Consider the following 18,197-nt stretch of genomic DNA (forward strand, 5'->3'; position numbering starts at 1 on the left):
ATGAAGTCTTTCAAACCCAGTGTGCACAACACATCTCCAAGCACACGCTCCACATTTCAGGTGCTCCAAAGCCACACGTGGCGGATGGATGGCTGCCATGCTGGACAGCACGACTCTAGAGCTCTAGAGTTGTACCGACGGCCGTGGATCACCGGTATTTAACCGGGACCCTCATTTCTCTCGGTACTCACTCCTCACTCCCCAGTTTTACTGAGATATAATCGACACATAACATTGTACGTATCAGTCATAGGTGTACAACCCTAAATCTTGCAGGGGAACAAGAAGGGAATCGGGGAGATCTGCGAAGAGGTTGCTGCTGTCCTCAGTGGGATGGCTCACAGGTTGCATCACAGAGCAGGGTGTGTTCCGTTGTTATGGCAACGTCATCGGGTGGACAGGAGCCGTGATCAAGGAAGACAGTTTTTAGTTGAAGCAACTGGGTATTTAAGTCCTATCTACCTAACAGAGCTTCTGTAAGAATTAAGTGAGCTCATATATGTAAAATACCCAACACAATGCTGAACACATACCGAAGTGAATGCTCAATATTATGCTGAAACGAAAGAAAAAAAAATTGACCCTAAAGTTCCAGCACATTAAAAAAAAAAGAGAGATCCACCTCGGATACTGGCTAAAACCCTCCAAGTCATTCAGAAGTTAAAACTATTTCTGTTTGTCCTCGCTGCTGAGCTGTGTCCCTTGAAGGCAGCAGCACATGGTTGGGTTTCGGATTTTGATGCAATCTGCTACTCTGTGCCTTTTTATTGGTGAGTTCAGTTCCTTTACATTTAGGGTGATTACTGATCTATGGGGATTTCCTATAGCTATTTTATTAACATCTTTTGTTTTCTGGGAGCTCGGTGTCGCCATCGTTTCTTTGTCTTTGTGTTTTTGTTTTTTTAGTTTGGTGGTGTTCTATGATTTTTTTCCTCTGCACCCACCTTCAATGCATGGATCTCTCAGACATGTTTGTGTGGGAATCCTTTGTTGAACTGTAGCTGTTCAACTTGTAACCTCAAGAGGAGAGATCAAGGGGGACCTCTCACGCCGCCATGTTTCTGCTGTCACCTAAAACTATTTCTAAATTTCATTTTCCAATGATTACAAGGAAAATGAAGGAGTACATTTAGGTCCCTTTTCCAATTTCCTTTTTTCTCAGAGACATAAATATGTATCACAGAGAAGTAAAGGATTCCCATAAATATAGAAATCCAAAGTTTTTCCTATCAACTCTCTCAATTTAGAAGTTTAAATTGGATTTAAATTAAGATTTAAATTAGAAGCAGCGTATCTTCTAACACAACATTGGCTGGATGACTACTAGAAATGATTTGTACTGAATCCTTTGAAAAGAAATATTAACAAAATATATTGGAATCCCAGGAAAACAAATCAAGAGACTGTGCAATAAAACATTTAAATGGAACAGTCTATGGGAAATAAAGCTCAGAGTTCATATGTCACTGGGGACACATAGTTGCACTAGGATATGGCTCTTTCTGAAATAAAACTGCATTTTGTATTTATTTGTTTTTGTCATTTGAGGGTAGAGAACAGGGGTTTAGTTTGTTTGAATGAAGAAGTTTAGAAAAGCACAAGATGCTATAAATCACAAAATGGTAAGAAGGTCAAATTTTTACTAACAGAAACAACAAAAACCAAACTTTTAAAAAGTCAAACCTAATTGCAAGTGGTCATTTGAAAGAGAAAATCTTCCTGAGAATTTAAGTTTAGGGCACTGACTCTCTGACCTGGATTTACATAACTCTCATACCCAGGAGACATGACAGCTGATTGTCCTGTCCAAACAAACACTGCAGAAATTTATTATAACCATCAGGGATATTCCATTTCTCTTCCCACACTATCTACTAATTCTTATCTCAGACAGATATGTGTGTGTGTGTGGTTTGGATGAATGTTCTGCATCATTTGAATTCTTTGCAGTACTGAGGAGACAGCAAAGTGTTTAAAACTTAGTCTTCGTTTGAAAAAAAGAAAACTGATTTTTTTTTTTTTGGAGGATTCTGGCTTTGGGAAAGCTATTTTAATTAGGAGTTAAGCAAAGTGTTATAAGAAAAATATAGACAAACGAAGACACTGTTTATATTTCAAAGATGGTGATACAGATTCTGCTGCAAAATTTTTCCAAAACTAATCCCGGGCAAACAGTTCCTTAGGAAAACTATTTTTATCCCTTTATCAACTTGGTTGATAAGTATTTCATTTCCAGTGCATATATGGACAAGCTATATAAAGCAAAATTATTTCTATGCTTTAGAAACAAACATTTTGCAAATGGAAACAAAGTTTATTGTGCTAGAATGTTTATTTGCTAGGCTGACAGATAACTCTGGGGCCCATTAATACACAGTTCAGAATGAGAGTCCATACAAGGAATAGGCTTGACTCCCCAAAACTCCAGAAGCACGGTCCCTCCAGAGGAAAACACCGCTCTGGCAAACTGTGATTAATGCTACTTAATCCAGAACACATTTACATGCTTTATTTCATTGCCTTGTGTTGTATCTAAGATGCTATTATCATTCCCATTTTTTCAGAAGAAGAAATTACAGCTCAGAAAGGTTGATGTCCAAGGTCACTAAGTTAGTAAGTGCCTTTGCTATCAGACTCAACTCCCTCAAGCTATGCCTCAGTGACAGTAATGGCAGCAGCAATGACAGCACTTATATGCTGAGTGTTGTTCTTTGCAATTCACATGTCAACTCACGCAACCTTGACAAGAGCCCTACGGTAAATAGATAGGTTTGTCTTTGGGCCACCAACCTCCCCTTTCTCTACCCTGGCCCACCATGCATCCCTGCTTCTTGCCCCACAAATTAAAAATTGGCACCCCAAAGTCCTCTTGTTCTATCTCATCCCAAATGAAATTGGGCTCTAAAATGCTGATAATTGTTGAAGCTGGAGGAGGGGTAATGGAGGTTTCTTTATACTATTCTCTCTACCTTTGTTTATGTTTGAAAATTACTTGATAAACATTTAACATTTTTTGCTCTAACATGGAATCTGACCTACTGAAGAGGCTAGAAGACCAGCCTACACTAACAGTGAATTTCAAGGAAGTATTAGGTTGGTGCAAAAGTAATTGCGGTTTAAAAGGTTAAAAAATTGCAAAAAAAAAAACTACGCTATCATTTTTGCACCAACCTAATATTATGGGAAATGGCTATATCATAAGAAAAGTCACATCATTCACTCATTTCACAAACATAAATTGAGCGCCCATTATGTTAGAATAAATCAAGGTCCAATGAAGGATCCCTGTCCTCAACAAGCTAAGAGTTTAGTACCAGACACAAAAGAAATGCAAAAATAATTATAGGGAAGGACTATTGATGAGAAATGCTATAAAAAGAAAAGTTCAAACATAGATCTATGTGAATTGGTAAAAGAGTCACATCTGGACAAATTCCATTACACGGAACTCTTTGGGACAGTCCAAACTTTTTGGTGTAGTAAACCCGAAACATTATCTCAACTCAACAAGTGGCCCACAAGAAGAAACGGAGATAGACCCAAAATCAAAATTAGGGCTGGAATGCCTACATGCCCTCTTATATGGTATGATAACAGTTTCCAGACTGAAATCCAGACCTCCTGGTCAAGAGGGCAGGATTCCTCTGAAGTCCTAGGATCAAAACATACTTACTGGAGAAGATTTAGCTGGATAGAAAATCACCAAAACACCACTTATAACACTAAAAACTTAGAAACAATGTGAATGTCCAACAATAGGGTTTGATGATATTCATTTCAATCGATGTGCAGCAATCCATACACAGCAATTGAAAAAGAAATAAACAAGTACTCTCCGTGATATGATAAGGACTAATAATGGTAGAATTCATCAAAAATAAACAACCAAAAAAAGAAAAGAAAAGAAAAGAAAACAGCTGGTTAAAGAGAGGATTCACTAAAAACGCACATTCATTTGTCAACTGCTTGGTAATAAACCAAGGCTTTTTCTTGAGAATATGTTCTAGCAATTCAAGTTCCTGCATGAACCACGTCTCTGATACTTGTTTATGAGTTCCAGCTTTCACTGGAAAGCCACTTTGTAAAATGAAGTCTGAAGACAAAATTCTACATTTTGATGAATTTTTGTCCTCCGTCTTTGCAGAGGTCTCTTCCACTGTAATTTCACAAGCACTTTTTGGCATTTATCTTTACCAGGTCTTTCAAACGCTTTCAACTTATGTTTCACAAAAACAATGTCTTCTTTTTCCTTTTTGTCCTCATATTTCATTAGTTAACACTTAGTTGCGTTGTAATTCAGTAACAAGGTGTAAACAGGTTTGGGAACAAACTCACCTGACTTGCTGACATGAGACAGGACCATCACCAAGGGAACGCAACGTCTTGAATATGGGCCAGGCACTGTTCTAAGCGCTCGACATATCTTAAGTCCTTTGATCCTCAGAGACGAGGTACCACTGTGGCCATCACGTTACAAATAAGGAAACTGAGGCACAGTGAAGTAACTTGCCCGAGGTCACACGACTAGTAAATGGCAGAGAGAATTCTAACTCAGGGAGTCTGGTTCCACGTTGGTGACTTTAATCACTACCCTGAAACTCCCTAAAACCAAATGAGCGAGAGACGCAGTCTCCTTCAAGAGAAGCTCCTGCAATGATGTAAATGCTCTGCGTCTGAAAGGGCTGCCCCATCCAGTTACCACTAGTCACCCCGGGACCGCCGAGATGAAGAAACTGGATTTTAAATTTAAACAGCCACACGTGGCCCTTGGCTATCGTACTGGACGACATGACAAGAGTTGTTTACTAGCCGAGAACGCTAAGGGCTGTGGGAATTAAACACTAAGTTGTATAGCGAGAATGAAGAGGCTCTGTTCATCGAGCATTCGTTACATGGAGACTGGTTAAGAAGCTTGTACTATGTATGAACTGACATGAGAAGATACTTACCATGTGGTTAAATGGAAAAATATAAATTATAAGACACTACAGAAAACCTAATCTCATTCGTGTTTGATGGAAAAGTCATGAATGCAAAGCTAGAAAACATACAGAACACTGTGGGTTCCTCCAAGGGGAGGGTGCAGTAGACGCTGCTGGCTACACACGGCCAGGCTGACAGCCATTTGCCTTCTCTTCCACAGCAACGGAATCCCTCAGTTGTTGGGAACAGCGAAGACACTCCAGTCACTGGCCTCCCTCACAGATAAGAACCGACGATGTGTTGTCAACTGAATGTGTTTGTGGGGGCTTCCAGGACTTCCAAGGGTATGCTCTGCCCTCCCCTTCACACTTCTTCCTGCCTCATGGAAGGACTGTGTGGCTAGAGAACCAGAAGCCCACTTGTGGCCACAAGGTGACCACAAGAGTGTCAGCCCCATGGTAAGGATGGTGAAGCAGAAAGAACTGTTTGATGGCCATCCCAGCCACAGACTCCCGACTTGGGACTTAATGTTTTTTAAAAGAAAAATAACCTGTAGTATTGCAAAGCACTCTTATCAGCAGCCACCGCAATTCCTAGCTGACCCATCTGCTCAGCGCCCATGCCTCCCAGTCACAGAAAAACATCCTTCCTAAGGGAAACACAATTTTGTCCCTGATTGGCCTAAAGATCATTTTACATCCCCATCCCCCACCCCTTCTCCCCCATAAATGACTTGTTCAAAAAACAGGCCTAAGCCAATAAGGTATGGCATTGGCCTGGTGACAGGATTTGGCTCTGGAACCGGCACATGACCCAATTCAAGCCAATGAGACTCTACGAATAGTATTTTGGGGGCTTAAAATTCTCACTCTGAGGAGAACAGAGGAAGAGAGACTCTATTCCTTGGGTTGGTACCATACTTGGATCTAGGGCCCAGAACTGCTATAGGTAGCTTGTTGCTGGCCTAAGAATAAAGACAACACCCTGGGGAGGGAACAACCAAGGGAATCTTAGGGAAAGAAGCCTGAGACAGTGGATTAAGTTAATCGTGAAGTTTGTCCTACCTCTGGGACAAGTATACATTATGCGAGCCAAAAAATAGCCACACGACAAAGAGACCACCTTAGAGGCAATGGGATAGGTGTTAAGAGTTATTCAAATACTGTGAGAAAGGCAAATAAGTCAGGTCTTCCCTGTGGGCATGCAAAGTTAGGCATTGGTTCTTCCAAACATTTCTGAGCCTTTTTCATACAGGCCTGGTCAGTTATCATACAGTAAGTTCCCCAATACTGAGTTCCGTTAGAAAAGCTTTTCCTATAGGCTTTTACAAAAAAAAAGGTTACTGAATAAATGTACATGTTTCAAAAGCCTTATAATAATCACAACAGTTAACACTTATCCATTAAGTACTTACTACCTGAGACGCCTCGTGCTGAGCTCTTTACCTCATGCAGTCCTCACAAGACACAAGGAACTCTCATTACATCCATTTTACAAATCAGGAAACACTGAAGCTTAGAAAGCAAAGTAACGTATGCAAGTAGAAAGTGCCTGGGCCGAGATTTGAACTCATGGCGAAGGACTCCAGTGCCTCTCTCCATGGCTTTGTACGGCCTCCTCAGGACACATAAAAACACATCTATGATTGTCTGAGGCTGCACTGTTTTACTTTTTTTTCTTTTCTCCTTTTGTTGTTTTTGTTTTTTATTTTTGTTTTGCTTTTGCCCTGATTTTAAACATTCTGTTCTCTTGACCCTCTGACTACACTATATTCATCTAACCACAAGTCCTAATTTTTTGGCTTGTAAATATGGTCACCACATTTACTATGTACCACATATAACACGCAAATATCATCAAGAACCACTGAGTGTAGGGCGGCCAGATGGCTCAGTTGGTTAGAGCGCGAGCTCTCAACAACAAGGTCTCCGGTTCAATTCCCACATGGGATAGTGGGCTGCGCCCCCTGCAACTAAAGATTGAAAATGGAGATTGGACTTGGAGCTGAGCTGCGCCCTCCACAACTAGATTGAAGGACAACGACTTGGAGCTGATGGGCCCTGGAGAAACACAGTGTTCCCCAATATTCCCCAATAAAATTTAAAAAAAAAAAAAGAACCATTGTGTGTTAAACCTATGTACACAAGAGAGCAATATAATTACATGTTTAACATGTTGGAAATTAGGATTAAACCATCAACTTTTTTTTTTTAAGCTTCCTTTTGGTAAGCAGAAGCACACAGTAGGTAGGCTTGTGGAATTGGGAATGGCAGAAAAAAAGATAACTCACATTTATTAAGCCCCTTCTAGTGGCCAAGTTTTGTAATGGTTAATTCTAAAAGGACTTCAGGAGACATTTTTACAGAGAAGGGAACTGAGACTAAACGACCTTCCCCAAGGTCACCCTGACCTGCCTGAAACTCAAGTTCTTCTTCTTCCCACTATATGACTCTGCATTCCTATGAGTTCTAGAATTTACCAAATGTTGGCTAAAAGAGAACAATGACTCTGAGGCCATAGGAAAAGCTATGCCATTTTATTAGCCTCCCTGGAAATACATTTTAATTACGTTTCAGTTACTTTTAACCACGGCGCCTTCAGCTTTAATAGATTATCCATAAGAAAATAATCTAATATGAAAAGATACAATGTCTCAGGTTCTAATTTAAAGACCACAAGGAAAAAGGTACTATGTTTCAGATAAACTAATTTAAAATAATACACATACTTATTTTCTTAGATTGTAAAAATACAATCAGTAAGTAGTAGAATGTTAAGCTTTGATACAAATATTCAAATAGAAACACAGTCTAGTCTTGTAAGTACTCTGGCTATGGAGAATCACTGAAAAAAACCACTACCCAAATCTGCCTCATGTACTAAATAGTATCATAATTGTTTATGAAAACTCAGAGACTATATTTTTAAATGATGTTATGTATATAATACTGTCATTCTCCAGGCAGCTGAGATCCCCAAATAGAGAATGCTATAGCACAGAATTTAGGTTTTATTATTACTTTGATGAAAGTAAAAATTAAAAACAAAAAAAGGCTTTATGTACAAAACACTTTGCAGTTTCTCCGTTCACAAGGTAGCGACCATCTACCTGTATATCTCCCACAAATCCTACTACTTTCAGAGCCACCCCAACTAGGTGCTGATTTCTCTCTAACACCTTGTACCTATTCGTGGTCTCAAACCAAAGGAGACTGCTGATCATTTTTTCAATAAAAAAGGCATGCCACCAGTCCATATAGAAGCAAAGGCAGCAGCTGAAAAATGAAACTGAGCAGGGCTTGGGGTAGCAGGAGTCTTAACTATTCAACCCTGGATAGTTGGAGAACATATAAATATGGATAACATATTTAAGAAATAATAAGAGCAGCTAATATTTACTGAGTGGTTCTTATAGCCAGGCACTGTGTTAAGTGTTTTAACTACATACTCAATCCTTACAACTCTATGCAGTAGGTACTATTATTAAGAAACTTACTCAACATCACACATTTATTCAAAATATTTCCAGGATATAGTAAAGCTTTGAAATTTGGCTCCCCCACTTACTGGCTGATTCCGAGCAACTTTACACTCTCTGAATCCGTTTCCATAGCTTTAAAATATTAACTGTACATTCTAGCCCAATGTCTGCATTTCCTAGTCCCTTATCCCTGGTGTCATGAAATATTCCACCTGCTCATGCCCTAAATCAATACTGATTAGGGCAGAAACAATATTAGGGCTGCTTTTGCTTCCATTGTGTTCAAGGGTGGTCTGGCTGCCCCACACCACTCACATGCCCCAGAAGCCAGCCAAAGGGCCAGTCAGTTTCTCCACCTGCCCAGTCCTGTTTCCCCTTCCCAACCAACTCATATGAATGAGGTGCCAGCATGCCTTTTAACGATGCCAGTGCTCGTTGGAATCATGTACCCTACCTCAAGGGTAACAGAGAATCAAAAACATCAGTCTACGTGAAAATCCCTAGAGAGTTCACATTTCTTCATGTATTCAGTTTAACTTGAATACTACAGGATTAAGTCATAGGGGTAATGTAATTTTAGTTAACTGGCAATCACCCAAAGAAACCTTTAAAATAAATTCTAAAATGTGTCAATGTACTGTACTATAAATTTCATAAGTAGCAAATTTGAACATACTTCAATCCTTGGCTGAGAAACTTGCTGTATCCCAGGGTGGTCATCTGAACTCTGAAACAATATGGTTTTGACCATGACTTCATATAAGAAACACATTTTGTGTCATGGCTCAGACATAAAAAGAGCTGAAACAAAAGTTTTACAAAACAAAGCTTATTCTTACTATATGAGATGTACTCTTTTTTTTTCTTTCTGTTCTTTCTATTCTGTTTTTTCATTAAAAAAAAAATGCTGGGACCCTTCCCCCAAATAATCATTCAAACTACTAAATGTGTAACAACCCACCGTTTGAAAATCCCTGATACAGGCAGCCCTTCCACTCCATGGTTTCACCAAAACATAAAACCAACCCAGGAAAGCAATGTTGTGAGTAACCAGTGTTGGACAGAGCACACAGGTTCTGTTTGTTTTTTCCTTTTTTTTAATATATTAAACTGAGGGATTTTTCTCCACCTACCAGGGTGGAGAATACGACAGTGTGCAAAGGCTCCCTTGAATCGAGACAGTGGAATTTAACAGAGCAGCACATGACTTGGCATCAGAAAACCTGGATTCATTTTGCAATCGCTAATGAAATAATACCGTGTTTCCCCCAAAATAAGACCTAGCCAGACCATCATCTCTAATGCGTCTTTTGGAGCAAAAATTAATATAAGCCCTGGTCTTATATTATATTATGTTATACCTGGTATTATATTATATTATATTATACACGGTCTTATATTAAAATAAGACTGGGTCTTATATTAATTTTTGCTCCAAAAGACACATTAGAGCTGATGGTCCGGCTAGGTCTTATTTTCTGGGAAACATGGTAGATCTAGGCAATGATCATTAATAACTGCTAAAACCATTCTGTGAAAGACTGATGAGAAACTTATAATGGATGGACTATGCAAACAACACCTGACCCCAATGACCAATTTGAATATCACACAAAGAGAGAGAACTAGACTTTTACTGCCTGCTAATGTGGTACACACCACCACCTATTAAGTCCAAGGGCCACAATAAATAAATAAATTAAATTAAGGGAGTAGAGGAACACATTAAAGAAAAGCAGTCAGCCAAATCCACATGGGAGAAGTCATACGGGACAAATGACCTGGTTTTTACACCAAATAAAAAAAGAAAAAAAAATGAGAGAAGAAATTGCTATATAGATCAAGGCTTAAGACACAATCAAATGTAACAGGTGGAACTCGTTTGGAGTCCAATTCAAACAAATCAATAGCACAAAACATTTATGAGACAGTTGAAGAAACTGAACACCGCATGGGTGTTAGGTAATATTTAGGAATTAGTACTGTCCATTTTCTTACGTGTGATAATAATACTGTGACTATAGAGAACAAAGGGAGAGAAAAAGCCCGTATCTCTTCAATATGCATATTGAAGTACTTATGAATGAAATGATATGATGTGTAGGATTTGCTTTAAAATAATCCAAGGAAGGGAGGGTGTGTGGGGGCATATACGATATAAAACTGACCATAACGTTGATACCTGTTGCAACTGCGGTGTGAATATAAGGTATTATCATACTATCCTTTGTACTCTTGTATATGCTTAAGATGTTCCACAATAAACAGCTATAATGTAACAAGAAAATAAGAAAACCTACATTCAAACACCAGGGTTTATTAAATGTAGTACCTGGGAGATCTCTTGAATCCTCCGATCTTCAATTGTCTCATCTGAGAATGGGAATGATAATCCCTACCTCATAGTACCGTTGCGAGGAATGAAATGAGATCATGGATTCACACCTTTTGGAAATCTAGCTCTTAGAACCTGCAAAACTCCTACAAATGTTAGTACAACAGTTAGGTCTCTTTCTGCATTGCTCTGGAAGCAAAGATTACAGATTTGGGGGACTAGAAATGGTAATGGGCTGAATCCATTTGGACTCTTAAGAATTTTTTTTTCCGTAGTAACTCCTTCATTTGACACTGTTTACTTTATATTGGCCCTTTCCTCCCAAAAGGAGTGTCAAAGATATTTGCAATAAATTGAAGTCCTCCAACTTCAGTTGTTTACAGTTCTTGTTTACTTTCCCAATTATTCGTATTTCCCCTACTAAATGTAGAAAGTAAATTTACAGGAGACTGTGTTGTTGAGATAAAACTGAACACAATTAGGAATCAATGTAATCTAAATAGGACTTTGTTTAAAATATTCCAGGTGCTTTTAGAAGAATAGATATGTATCTTTCAGCACTAACGCTTCATCTCCAATGAAAGGAAATTCACAGAGGTTCAAGTCTAAAGTAACACAAAGGGAAATTTGGCACAATCTGGCTTCAGCTTACAGAATCGGTTGGAGGGAGCCAGAGAGATCTTTCTATAATGCAAAACTGATTAAGTCATTTCCCTTCCATTCAATGGCTTCCCTCTCCTTTCAAGAAAATGTCCAAACTCCTGAACAAAGGCTCAGGTGGCTCTCCAGCCATATTTCCACCCTCGTCAGGGACTGACACCCCTTCACACTATAGGCAGGGAAGGCTTCCTCTTCCACCCAAGTTCTGTCGATTCTCCTGAAATGTCTCTCACATCTGCCCTCTCCATCCCCTTCCTGCTGCCACTGCCCGAGATCAGGCCTCTTTTTTTAACCTTTACTCCCCCATCTCCCCGAACAGAATATATCCTTATTGCTTTTTCTGATTATAAAAGCAATTCATGTTCATAAAAAAAGAAAAATAATGCTGTAAGGAAATAAAAATCTCCCCACGATCTCATGACACAGACATAACGAACTTTCTAGGACATTCATATTCATGGCAGCATTATTTGCAATAGCGCAAATAAAGAAGCAACTCAAATGTCCACCCACTGAATGGGTAAACAAAATGTGTATATACACATAAGGTATATACACAAAATGTTAATATACACACAATGGATTATTCAGTCTTAAAAAGGAAGGAAATTCTGACACATGCTACACCATAGGTGAACCTTGAAAATATTATGCTAAATGAAATAAGCTCATCACAAAAAGATAGATAAGTGAGTGATTTCACTTCTATGAAGTATCTAGAGGAGTCAAATTCTTAGAGACAGAAAGTAAAATGGTGGTTGCCAGGGGCCAAGGGAAGGAGGAAATGGGGAGCTGTTTAATGGATATAGTTTCAGTTTTGCAAGATGAAAAAGTTCTGGAGATTGTACAACAATATGAATATTCTTAACACTACAGAACTATACTCTTAAAAATGGTTAAGATGATAAATTTCATGTTATGGGTATTTTACCACAATTAAAAATTAAAAAAAATTAAACAACTAAATCTTTCTAGACACTTTTCCTATAAATATGTATGTATACATTTAAAAAATAAAAAAACAGGAACATCCTGTAATCTGTTTTTCATACCTAACCATATGTTAAAACATCTTTCTCATATAAATAGCTCCCACCTCATTCTGTTTTAATGGCTGATAGTACCTATCATATGACTGACTGCACCATAATTTAACCAGTCTGTTTGTAGTTTTTCAATATTATAAAAACATGATAGTCAACATCTTTGCATATTTTCTCATTATGTCTTATGATAGACATGTTTTTCTACATGCCCTTCTTTCAGTATCAATACCTTGATTTTCCGAAAGGAAAATTATCTCCTTGCTACTCAAATAGACACATGGCATCCTACCTCCTCCTCTCCAGCCACCTCTTGTTCTATTTGCCTAGCCTGGGCACATTTATTTTAAATTTTATTCCTACATATTTATTTTTCATATTGTTATTATTTCTCCTAGTCACATTTTCTGATGATTGCTTGCATAAAGCTATTGCTTTTTGTCTATCTTGTAGCTCCTTGTTCACTTAACTTGTTATACTTGTTATTTTTAACTTAATTCTGTTGAATTTTCTCAGCAGATAATCATATCACAAGTAGACGATCATATCATCAAGGTTGTCGTTAAGACTAAAAGCTCTGGGCTCAGGCAGACCTGGGTTCAAATCCTATGTGACCTCGCGTAAGCATTTTCCCTTAGTTTCCTCATCCATAACTGGGAATTATAATAAGGATTATCTCACAGCGTTGTTGCAAAGATCATGTTAATTGAGACTAGTATATGAAAAGTGCTTAACATAATATTAGTTCAATAAATGTCTGCTATAATGAAAATATAACTTTCTCGCCACACTTACGATGTTTATTTCTCTTATTGCATTATATTGGTACACTCCTTTTTGGCATTTATCTTGCTTCCCACTTCTCCAAAAAAGTAGAAGCCATTAGACCCCTTTTAAAGTATCTGTGCTATGGATCTCATCTACTCTCACTTTCTCAGGAAAACTGTGCTACTGGTTTTCCCTCTCATCTCCTGTATTGTCCCAGCCTCTCCCTCACCACTCTTTGCCATCAGCATTTAAATCTGCTCACGCCTCTCTCATGCTTTTTAAAAAGGCTTCACCTGCTTCCCCAATCACTCTCCAGCCTTCCCTCTCTTCCCCTTCACAAACTTCTTTCAGCTGCCTACTCTTTGTCTTTACTTTCTCACATCCCACTCACTCCTCATCCCACTGATACATTGCACTGAACCTTTGGAGGCTGCCGGTATTAGAGAGTCCACCCCCACCATTTCACCAAATCTGCTCAATTAGGTCCCTAGTGACCTCTATATTTACTTATCCAAGGACACATTTTCCTGTTTAATTTATGTAATTTGAAAGCTCAGCAGCATCCCCCACAGTTGGCTTTCCTCACTTAAACCACACAATCCTCAGTTTCCTCCTATTGCTCTGGCCATTTCTTCTTGGTGTCGACTAAGTGAATGGTTTTCCAAGAGTGTGCAGCACAGTGACCCTGAATGATCCGGCCCTTTTTACATCTCTCTGGATGGATCTCTGCCAATATTGATTAAGTTCCAGTTGTACTGGACTGCGATCATCTCCATGAATGTACCTTTAAACATGTTTGGAATACATGCCTTGAAGGCAGGGACCGGATTCCTTACTGTCTACACATAGTAGATGTGCAATACATACTTTTGGAATCATCGTCAATGCATGACTGCAATGTGAAGAGCAGGCTGGAGGAGTGATGACACCAAAAGAGAACAACAAAAATAGCCCTGATCTTTTTGAAACCATACCTCCATGAAAAACACACACACATACTTGCTGGCTTAAAAATCCTTTGATGGCTGCCCAGTACCCCCGAGACAAAGTCCAAACTCCTCAAAACTTAGGAGATACAAGGGACGTCTTTCAGAGGGGGTACCTCTGCTTATGTCTCAAACATCATCCAGACGGACCACTTCCACTTCTCAGAATCTGTTGCTAGCCACCTTGCAAAACCCTTGCAGATGCCCAAGAAGCCTGCATTCTCTCCCCACGGCTTTGCACACACTGCTCTCTCTGCCTAGCGCACTGTGAACTTCACCAGCCTCATCTTCTGACCAATACAAAGGCAGCCTACGTGTCTCATTTTGGAAGTCGTCTTCTTTTGGAATCTCTCTTTCAGCATCCACCCCAACCTCATCTCCAGAAATCTGGGTTCACTGCCTTCGCTGGGCATTCACAGTCCCTTGTATGTCTAAAATCATAGCGTGAGTCACAACCGCGTCCTATTTATGCAGTAAGACTGTGGAGTTCCCTGAGGACAAGATCCCATTCACTTTTTCACCCATGGAGATCAGCCCAGGCCATGGCTCACAATACAGGCTCAGTGAGGGACCTCCTTAAAGTGCAGACATACCTTGGAGGTATTGTGGGCTGCGGTCTAGACCACCGCGATAAAGCAAGTATTGCAATAAATCGACTCCTAATCTTTTTGCTAGTGGAGGGCCTTGTTTTCAATTTGTAAAAAGCACAACACCTGTGAAGCACAATAGCGCCAAGCACAAATTAAAGGAGGTATGCCAGTAGTAGGAGTAATAATAAAAGCTCCCCAGTATCGAGGACTTACCTGCAAGGGTTTTAAATATAAGTTTACTTTGTAATAACCTTATAAGTCAGGTGTTATCATTGTCCCCAATTTGCAGATGGGAAAACTGAGGCACAAAGAAGTCAATCCATCCTCTCTGGCCCCAGAAGAATCGCACAGACATACATTTTCTGCAGTTTTGAGTTATTCTCCGGTCCCCAAATAAGGGCTTTTCCTCTTCTTAAAGAAACTTTCGGATCAGGTCAAGCAATGGTCCCCAAATGTACAGAAAAGCCAAAAGCACACTCCACGCCAGCGCCAGGCCGAGTGAAAGAGCAAGAGGGGGCGCCGCCGCGGCGCGGCTGAGGGGATCAAGGTCCAGCCCCAGTCTCCTTTCAGGGGGTGCCCCGCCGCCCAGCCCCCTTGCCCCCTGCAACGAGTCGACACCCGGGCGGCGCGTTTGGGCCGCGACTGCCCGCTCGGCCCCAGCTCACCTGCCGTCCCACCGTCTCGTCGAGCCGGGGCCGCCGGCCCGCAGCGCCTCCCCCGGGCTGCCAGGCGCCCGCCCTGCGCGCCGCGGAGCCTGTTGCCTTGGCTACCGGAGCTGCCCACCTCCCGCGGCCGGCGCTACGGCGGCCGAGAGGGGACCCGGAGGGTTCGCGTGCCCTTCCGCAGCCCCCGAGCGGGCGGAACAGCGAAAGCAGATCGGCGTCGGGTTTCCGAGCGAGGGAGGACCCGGTGGGGCTTGGCGTCCTGGAACTTGGCCCCAAGGAGAGAAAGAAGGAAGGGAATGCTGAGGGGAAGGGACAGCAAAGCCGGGGGAGGAGCTGAGCCTCGGAGCCTGCCTGTGCCTCAGTTTCTCTCTCTGTAGTCTGATGGAGACCCTTCTGGGAGAGGACAGGGCCGCAGGCCGAAGCTTGCTAGGCGAGTAATAGTTAAAGACGGGAACACTGTTGTGGGAGGGGTAGGCGGGGCTGTGGCAAAGAACCAATAAACTCGTTTCTTTGGGCTCCAGGTGAGAATTAGCTCACCAGATTTAATTTCAGTAACGGAAATCATTTGTAACCAGCAATTCTACTCTTTGGAATAATCCTACAGGTACACTGGAACATCAGCACAACGGATAGTCATCGCTCCATTTTATTTTTTATTTTTTTGTAAAAGCGAAAGGGTTGAGACCAGTCTAAATGCCCATCAGTAGGAGATTGAGTAAACGAATTATGGTGATCCATAAACCAGAATACCATAGCAAGACTTAAGAGACCAAAGAAGATAAAGATGTAGTTTAGATACAGACCTATCTTCAAGCCCTGCGTACAGCAATAGTCCCATCTGTGCTTCTTCTCTGACCTTCAACCTTACGCCAACTCTGCCCCAGTCTGTTCTCCACCCAGCAACCAAAAGGTGCTTTTTAAAATGTAAACATTATCTCCCCCAAAAACCGTATCCCCCCGAAAAAAAAAACCCCATCATTCAGCAGCTTTCCCATCACATTTAGAATAAAATCTAGAGTGGTTAGCACTGTCAACCTCGTCTCTCACCGTTTTCCCCTCGTGTCCGTGCTCCGATCACACTGGCCTTGCAGTATTTAAGTGAAGCTTGCTTCGGCCTCACAGCCTTTCCTCTTGCTGTTCCATATTGGGACCCCTCTTCCTCCAGATAGGCCTGTGGCTTGCTTCCTCACTTCCTTCCTATCTCTACTCAAATTGTTCCTCCTTCTTGATTACGTCCAATTCAAAACAGTTCCCCACTTCCTGAAATCCCTACCACAAACACAAATCCTCAAATAAGCTCTTCCCAAGTTCCTCTTACCAACACACCTCATGGTTTCTCTGGTGTGTGTTCTCACTTAATGAACAAGCTAAATAAATCAATTTTTTGTTGTTGTTGTTGGTTACAGGTTTGTTGCTGGTAGAATCTGACTGTGGTCTTTATTTATTAGTCTTGGCTTTCTTCTGCCCAGTCCAATAATACCCAGACAGGAAGAAGCGAGGATTTTAAGAGCTACCTGGAAGTGGTCTGAAGCAACCTGACTTGGGCAGGTATCTTTAGGGGGGAAAGAAAGGCTGTGGCAGGAATTAGGAAAGTTTAAGTAATTCTCCTTCCTCCGCCATCAATCCTTTCTGTGGTCTTGGGCAAGCCATTTTCCTTTGAGCCTTTTTCCATTTCTGTAAAAGAAGATTCAAGTCTATTTGTAAGGCTTCTTCCATTCTAAAAATATTGTAGGATTCCAAACTCTACAGGCTCTTATATTTCCAGGTAAACGTTCCCCTACAGTAGTCATTGGTACGACATTGTCATCATTGCTGCCATAGCTACATACCACCTATACTGTTGTGTAAATACGTCATTTTCAAGTTTTTTTTCTTTAAATAGACTCTCAATTTTTACTTACATTTACAAAGGAAAATTTACATCACGGCTTAAATGGAAAAACCAGCATTACTTGGTAAAAATGGAAGAATTTTTGCACACACACACACAAACGCTAAAACAAAAGTGTTATTTAACTGTGGATGTGGTTACCTTTGAATGAAGCCGTCATTCTATTATAAAGGGAGATAAGCAAATGTCAGAAAAATGTCAGCTACGTACTAGTCTCAAGCAAACCTTCTCTTTGGTTTGAAACAGGACTTTCTCACTGTGTCTTTCAATGTTACCGAATGCCACGTTCATGCACCTTAGAACCTTTCACTTACCCCGAAGGGTACACAGAGCCCACATTGTAGGAAACAATGCCCATCTTTCTCTGGTTAACCTGGACTCATCTTTCAGTTCTCGGATTAAATATAAATTCCTCAGAAAAGCCTTCCAGGACTACCCCCAACCCCCAATTAAGTCGGTTTCCCCTTACAGATTGGGCATTAAATAAACTTTTATTGAAAGACTATTCCCTCGTACCACTTCATTGTACTCATCACAGTACGTCGTGATGCGTTTCTGTTCATTGTCGCTGTCTTCTTAACTAGACCATAAATTCTTGTGCACTTCTGAACCCCAGATCTTGACATATAATTGGCTCCCAGTGAATACAAAGATGAGGAGAGACATAAAGCCTTCACAACTTCTGCTGCCCGGGACCGCGGGATCCCATCGTGTCCCCGCCAGACCCCGGCCGGGTTCACGCCGCCTTCCTCCTCCACCCCAGGCAGCTTTAGCCCCGCCCCCTCCCGTAGCACGGCGAGGAGTTAGCTCCTCCTTCTCCGTCTACCAATAACAGGTGCCCTCTAGGCCGCCGCC

The 18,197-nt window shown here is 40.9% G+C and overlaps 1 protein-coding gene across 5 annotated transcripts in view; it reads right to left on the bottom strand.

Moving 5' to 3' along the window:
- The window catches only part of PKIG (cAMP-dependent protein kinase inhibitor gamma), a 79,353-nt gene extending 61,234 nt beyond the window's left edge, over window positions 1-18,119 (bottom strand). Inside the window, exon 1 of one of the 5 annotated variants that reach the window (XM_081033577.1) lies at window positions 17,859-18,119. The gene's annotated coding sequence lies outside the window, so the exon portion shown is untranslated. Of the gene's footprint in view, window positions 1-14,999; window positions 15,901-16,498; window positions 16,661-17,858 lie in introns of those variants that run through there. The other 4 variants (XM_081033575.1, XM_081033571.1, XM_081033578.1 and 1 more) reach the window with 4 other exon arrangements.
- Window positions 18,120-18,197: the final 78 nt, after the last annotated feature.

Source organism: Rhinolophus hipposideros (genome assembly GCF_964194185.1).
Source record: "Rhinolophus hipposideros genome assembly, chromosome: 22".
NCBI lineage: Eukaryota > Metazoa > Chordata > Mammalia > Chiroptera > Rhinolophidae > Rhinolophus > Rhinolophus hipposideros.